The sequence below is a fragment of the Homarus americanus genome, unplaced genomic scaffold (assembly GCF_018991925.1).
Source record: "Homarus americanus isolate GMGI-L3 unplaced genomic scaffold, GMGI_Hamer_2.0 scaffold44448, whole genome shotgun sequence".
In the NCBI taxonomy this organism is placed as follows: Eukaryota; Metazoa; Arthropoda; class Malacostraca; order Decapoda; family Nephropidae; genus Homarus; species Homarus americanus.
In genome coordinates this window covers 225,357-232,604 of record NW_024736952.1, presented here as the reverse complement: position 1 = coordinate 232,604, position 7,248 = coordinate 225,357, and positions in this window count along the sequence as shown.

The window sequence follows — 7,248 nt, the reverse complement described above, 5'->3', positions numbered from 1 at the left end:
AACCAGATACCAGATGAACAACGATGCCATAGAGAAATCCGACTGCGAGAGAGATTTAGAAGTAATGATAAGTAGGAACCTTAAGCCAAGTAAACAATGTGTTTTTGCTTGTAACAAGGCTAATAAAGTACTTGGGTTCATACAAAGGAGTGTTAGTTACAAGACTAGCGAGGTCATCCTAAAACTTTATCTTGCTCTTGTGAGACCACACCTGGATTACGCAGTTCAGTTCTGGTCACCGTATTGTAGAATGGATATAGAATCCTTGGAGAGAATTCAGAGGAGAATAACAAGACTAATCCCGGGCATTAGGAACCTTGAGTATAGAGACAGGTTAAAACATCTTAATTTGCACTCCCTCGAGAGACGTAGAGCGAGGGGCGACCTGATAGAGGTGTTTAAGTGGAAGGCAGGGCTAAACAAAGGGGACATTACAATGGTACTCAAACTATCCAACCAGGAGCGAACTCGTAACAATGGTTTTAAATTAGACAAATTTAGATTTAGGCGTGAAATAGGTAAACACTGGTTTGGAAACATAGTAGTGGATGAATGGAACAAGTTATCAAATATCATCATTAACTCGAATACGCTGAATAGCTTCAAACATAGGTTGGATGCTTATATGAGCAATAGGGGTTGGGTGTAAACGGGACTGCCCAGTATGGGCCAATAGGCCCGCTGCAGTTTCCTCCATTCTTATGTTCTTATGTTACCCTTCCCTGGTCCTGCTTTGCCCCTTGTCCTGAGTAACCAATTTTACTTAAGAACATAAGAACATAAGAAAGTGGGATACTGCAGGAGGCCGACTGGCCCATACAGGGCAGATCCCTTTCACACCCATCCCAGCACTTCCATGTGCCTATCCAACTTCGTCTTGAAGCTCCCTAGCGTCCCCGATCCTACTATAGCACTCGGTAGTCTATTCCACATATCCACAACTCTATTACCAAATCAGTGCTTGCCTATATCCTTTCTGAATCGGAATTTATCTAATTTAAAGCCATTTGTTCTAGTTATTTCGTTATTACTGAGCTTCAGAACATCTTCCATTTTACCCTTGTTAATCCCACTTACCCACTTGTACACCTCTATTATATCTCCCCTAACTCTACGCCCCTCTAATGAATGTAAGCCTTCCCAGGACCTGCTTGTTTTTTGACTCCCACTTTCCCCGACCTCTCTCTACTGGCGAAACCCCCCCTTTGGAGTGACAATTTCACGCTCCAGGGATGCAGACAACGTCTTTACCCCCGCGCGAGACAAGTGTACTCCGTCATGACTGTACAGGTAGTCGTTGCCATAGAATGGTTGCCAGTTATCATTGAATGCCCAACCATTGCTTGCACAATGTTTTTCCAGTCGGCAATTTATAGCAATTGCCCTGGACAGTCATTCACGACCAACCCCTCTTCTAGGCAAGACACCACATACTATCGGGATCCCTCCCCTATCTCTAACCTTCCCTAGCGCCTCCCTATACCTCCTGAAAAGTTCCTCACTCCTAACTTTTCCTTTGTCGTTATCTCCCACACTAAGACACACTACTGACTTGGTACCCTCCCCTGACAAAACCCTGTCTATCCTCTCAGCTACATGCCCTATCCCAGCCCCAGGAAAACACACCCTAGTCCTACGTTTCCTATCTCTCACAAAAAGTCCTATTTAAGAACCTCACCTGGCTGTCCCCAACTACCACGACCTTACCACTGGGCAGGGTTTGAACAACTGCCCTTTTCTCTCCTGGCACCACACCACCCTGCCTCTTCTCGCCAGCTTCGTCCAACACCTGGTAGGGGATATTGCACTCCACACCCTAGTATACTGTACCTCAGGGGTGTATGATATGTATACTGGACCTCAGGGGTGTATGATATGTATACTCTAACTGGGAGTGTATATGTATATGCTATATGGTACTAAATAAGTTAGAAGAGAGAGAGAGAGAGAGAGAGAGAGAGAGAGAGAGAGAGAGAGAGAGAGTCGAATACTAATGAAAGTCTGAAGTGAAAGAAAACAGACGGCCACAAACTCTATACCAACTAAAACTACAATGATTTAAATTTAAGACTAAGAGTAGTGAGAGAGAGAGAGAGTAAGAGTAGTGAGAGAGAGAGAGAGAAAAAAAAGCAGGAGAAAAAAAAAGCTATTTCACTTTTAGCGTATGAGGGGGAAGAGGATAAAATGGGCAGCATCACACAGGCACAAAGGCAACTTGGTACATGAAAGAAAAACTATTAGATTACCTGTCTGGGGGTAATACCTGGCCAGGCCTCAGGTAATTAACATGCTCAAAGGGCCTCCCGTGGGTCACTTATAGCCTCTCTCTCTCTCTCTCACACACACACACACACACACACACGCACACACACACACTCACACACACACACCCCATAAGCGGACCCAAAGTTTTGTAAGTTAATAAACTCCCCTGAAATTTTTATCCTAAGGAGAATTAAATTTAATTGTCTCGATTTATTTAGTGATTATTTTCTCTGTCTGTCTGTCTGTCTGTCTCCACCTCGGTTTATTCCACTTCACCTGACCTAACCTGACCTAACCTAACCTGACCTGACCTAACCTGACCTGACCTGACCTAACCTGACCTGACCTGACCTAACCTCATTCCTCCCAAATAGTGTCAAGGTTAATCTTAAGGTGAAATAAGCTGGGATGGAGATTCTTCAGGTGATCCAGATATTCACTCATTTAGATACAGCATTACAGGTGTGGTTAAAGGTACAGGTACAGCATTACATGTGTGGTTTAAGGTACAGCATTACAGGTGTGGTTTAAGGTACAGGTACATCATTACAGGTGTGGTTTAAGGTACAGGTACAGCATTACAGGTGTGGTTTAAGGTACAGGTACAGCATTACAGGTGTGGTTAAAGGTACAGGTATGGCATTACAGGTGTGGTTTAAGGTACAGGTACAGCATTACAGGTGTGGTTAAAGGTACAGGTACAGCATTACAGGTGTGGTTTAAGGTACAGGTACAGCATTACAGGTGTGGTTTAAGGTACAGGTACATCATTACAGGTGTGGTTAAAGGTACAGGTACAGCATTACAGGTGTGGTTTAAGGTACAGGTACAGCATTACAGGTGTGGTTTAAGATACAGGTACAGAAATGATGATATGATATCCCAGGTGTTGCTGTAGTCCGGTAGGCAGTAGTAGACTGGAGCGTGGGTGTTCAGCTGTCAGTGGCGGAAAACTTACTCAAGTGCCCTCGTTAAGCACACCTGAAATTGAGTTAAATTTTGTCAGTAGCGAGGTGTGGGGATGGGGTGAGGTATGGGGTTGGGGTCTAGTGTTGGGGTCAGGTGTTAGGGGTTTGGGGGTCAAGTTTTTGGGTTGGGTGAAGTGCAAAGCGTTGGATGTGAGGTATGAGGGTGTTAGGTGGGGTGTGAACCTAACCTAACCTAACCTAACCTAACCTAATCTAATCTAATCTAACCTAACAACAACCTTGGATGAGTATCTTAATCAATATTTTCCCTCTGGTTAAGGAATCTGGACTCTTGATTCAGGTTAATGTTTCCCTTCCGTACACGGGAGGTCATGGCCTGTGTTGTGTGTGTGTGTGTGTGTGTGTGTGTTGTGTGTGTGTGTGTGTGTGTGTGTGTGTGAGGGATGGGGAATTTTGTCCTCATAAATTGCTTTTCTCCGTCGTTGACTTTTGGTGAGGTTAATTACCGGGGCGTGGGTGATGGTCTCCGGCCCCCTGTCTGTCCACATACTCCCCATTACCTCCTCTCTCCTCCCTCATCACCTCTCTCCCCTCATCACCTCCCCTCTCTCCCTCATCTCCTCCCCTCTCTCCCTCATCTCCTCCCCTTTCTCCCTCTTCTCCTCATTCATCACTTTCTCTCCCCCAGGTCCCACACAGCTCACCCCACCACTCCTACACACCTCCACCCCCCACCACCTCCACACACTCACCCCCCCACCACTCCTACCTCACCCCACCACTCTACACACCTCACCCCACCACTCCTACACCTCCCCCCACCAGTCTCCACCTCCCCCTACACACCTCCCCCTGCCCTACACACCCCCACCCTCCTCCACACACCCCACCCCACCACTCCTACACCCCACCCCCACCACTCCCACCCCACCCCACCCTCACACCCCACCCCTCCTCCTACACACCCCCCCCCACCACTCCTACACCCCCACCCCCACCCTCCCCCACACACCCCACCCCTCCCCCACCCTCCTACACACCCCCCACTCCCCCCCCCCACACCACCCCACAACCCCCACCACTCCCACACCCCCACTCTCACACCCCACCCCACACCTCACCCCACCACTCCACACACCCCCCCCCCACCCTCACCCCCACCCCCCACTCCTACACACCCCACCCCCCACCACTCCTACACCCCACCCTCCACACCCACTCCCACCCACCCCCACCACTCCACACACCTCACCCCCACCCTCCCACACACCCCCCCCACACCCCCCTCCCCCACCCACCCCCCCACCCCTCCTACACCCCCACCACCCACCCCCCCACCACTCCTCCCCCTCCCCACCCCACACCCCTCCCCACCCCACCACTCCCTACCCCCACCTCCCTACACCCCACCCCCATCCCTACACCCCCACCCCCACCACTCCCTACACACCCTCACCCCCCACCACTCCTACACACACACTCCCCACACACTCCTCCCTCCACACCCCACCCCCCACCACTCCTACCCCACCCCCACCACTCCTACACACCTCTCCTACACCCCACCCCACCACTCCCTCACACCCCCACCACTCCACCCACCCCCCACCACTCCTACACACCACCCCCACCACTCCCTACACACCCCACCCTACACCCCACCCCCACTCTCCCACACCCCCCACCACTCCCCACCCCCCCACTCCCCACCCCACCCCCTCCCCTACACCCCACCCCCACCACTCCCTACACCCCCCCCACCCTCCCTACACCCCACCCCCCTCCTCCCTACACCCCACCCCCACCACCCCTACACACCCCCACCCCCCTCCCACACCCCACCCACCACCCTACACACCCCCACCACTCCCCACACCTCGCCCCCACCACTCCTACACACAAGGCTTAAAGGGCAAATCCACTTCATCTATACAAGGAGGCGTAGTGCGGGCTTCTTCGGTGACTCATTACCACCTTATTAAAGAGACAGTCGTCAGTCTGTGCATAACTTGGTGCGAGTAGAACGACAATCTTCTGAAGGAAGGAAGTTGGAAAAGATGGGACGAACGAACGAAGGAAGAGAGAGAGAGAGAGAGAGAGAGAGAGAGAGTTGAAGATCCGTCAGTAATTACGGTTGCCAACAGGTAGCACAGGTGTGACCTCTCGTACACAGTAGCTACCAGCACGTCGTTAACTAGTGGCTAGTGTGTTGTTATGGTGTTTACATGATGGAACTTAGTACATACATCTATACATTGTATTTCCATTTTTTTACCTTGTATTTTCGTCAAGTTTCCCAAGTTGTTCCTCCCAGCGCCGTAGTACAGAGACTGGGGTCAGCCTTATCTATTATTTGCAGGTGGCGGCCCCAAGACCTCTCTCTACCACCAGGGCCGGGGTTTACTGTCACATCCCACCTTCCCAAACATGACCATTCCCATGCCAACGGGTTTGTTTGCCGTGTAATCCTTACCTATATTCTGAATGGTCGTTAGCTTCACCTTAAAGTCTTCTCATTAGGGGAGAAAGAGAGCGGTGGAGGAGGAAGAGGTGAAGTTTACGGAGGAGGACAAGGAGAGAGAGAGAGGAATAGAAGGAGGAGAGGAGGATAAAGGAGCATGTTAAGAGGAGGATTGGAACGAAAGGAAGAAGGAAGGAAGGGAGGTGTTAGGGGTGGTGAAAGAAAGGGCAAGAAGGGAGGGAGGAGTATATTACGTCGGGGTGAGGGGGAGAGGGGTGGAGAATCACTGCTCGACCAGGTAAACAGAATTATTGAAGTTGTTGGTCACAGCCGGTGGTGTCGAACCTGCCCGTAAAAACTTTAAAGGCGAGGTATTTTTATCTTTTGGAACCACAATCACCACGCCTCGGTCACCACACTTCAGTTACCACACCCAGTTACCACACTTCAGTTCCACATTTCAGTCACCACAGTTCAGTTCCACATTTCAGTCACCACAGTTCAGTTTCACATTTCAGTTTCACATTTCAGTCACCACACCTCACTCACCACACTATCAGCACCACACCTCAGTCACCACACTATCAGTCACCACACCTCAGTCACCACACTATCACTCACCACACCTCAGTCACCAAGAGAAGACAGACTGATAACTGGATGTAACAAAACACTCAAATCCGTTTCTTGTGTGAGTTATGAAGCAATAACATGTAACTCATTTCTCGTCTTGTGGGTGTGTGAGTTACGAAGCATCGGCAGTAAGTAACTCCAAAACAAATTTACGTAACACTAACCAGAAGAATCCAACGAACGAATATTTACGAAGATTGAATATTGAATATTAGGTCTTAAATTCCTTGTAGAATGGCTATAGTCTTTCTCTCATATTTCCTCTCTCTTTTTTGAGTGGAGGAAAGGAAGAAGGAAAGATGTCTAAGCAGTTTAGATGAAGGAAAACTTTGCTCGTTATAAATCTTTTTCTTTTAGTTGCATTTTTTTTCGTCTCGTCTCATACCTGGGATACCTCATTAAACCACAGAGTAATGAGACGCTCCAAGATGAATTAATGTTACCGTATTCATCCGTCAACATTTTATTTCCATATTCAACGAAATAGATAATATCCTTAAATTCAACGTCAAAAATTATGGCGATATTTAGAGTAATAAATATTCGCGAAAAATTGACTTTAGAAATAATGGCAAATTTGGGTGGAAATTTTGGAGATTTTTTGTAGTTTTTATTTTAACAACATTGTCTTTGAATTTTGATTTTGATACTTAGGTGTAAAAGGTCAAGCAAGCACACACACACACACACACACACAAGGAACTTTCTCAGCAAAGCATTCAAGTCATCAGTGCAATAAGTGATTATCATACAGTGCTTTCGATAAGGTGCACCCCAAAGGAAAAGAATCAGACGGTGGGCACTTTATCGGTCACCTTTAAGAGTGCCAGTGACAAGGACCACGCGGTGTTTACATATATCGTGATAACTGTAGAAGCGACCCCAGCACCAGGACAAAGACCACCGGTCTTGACGGCAAATATTAACAGATGTCTACCGGTGTCAGTGGCCTCAAAGTGC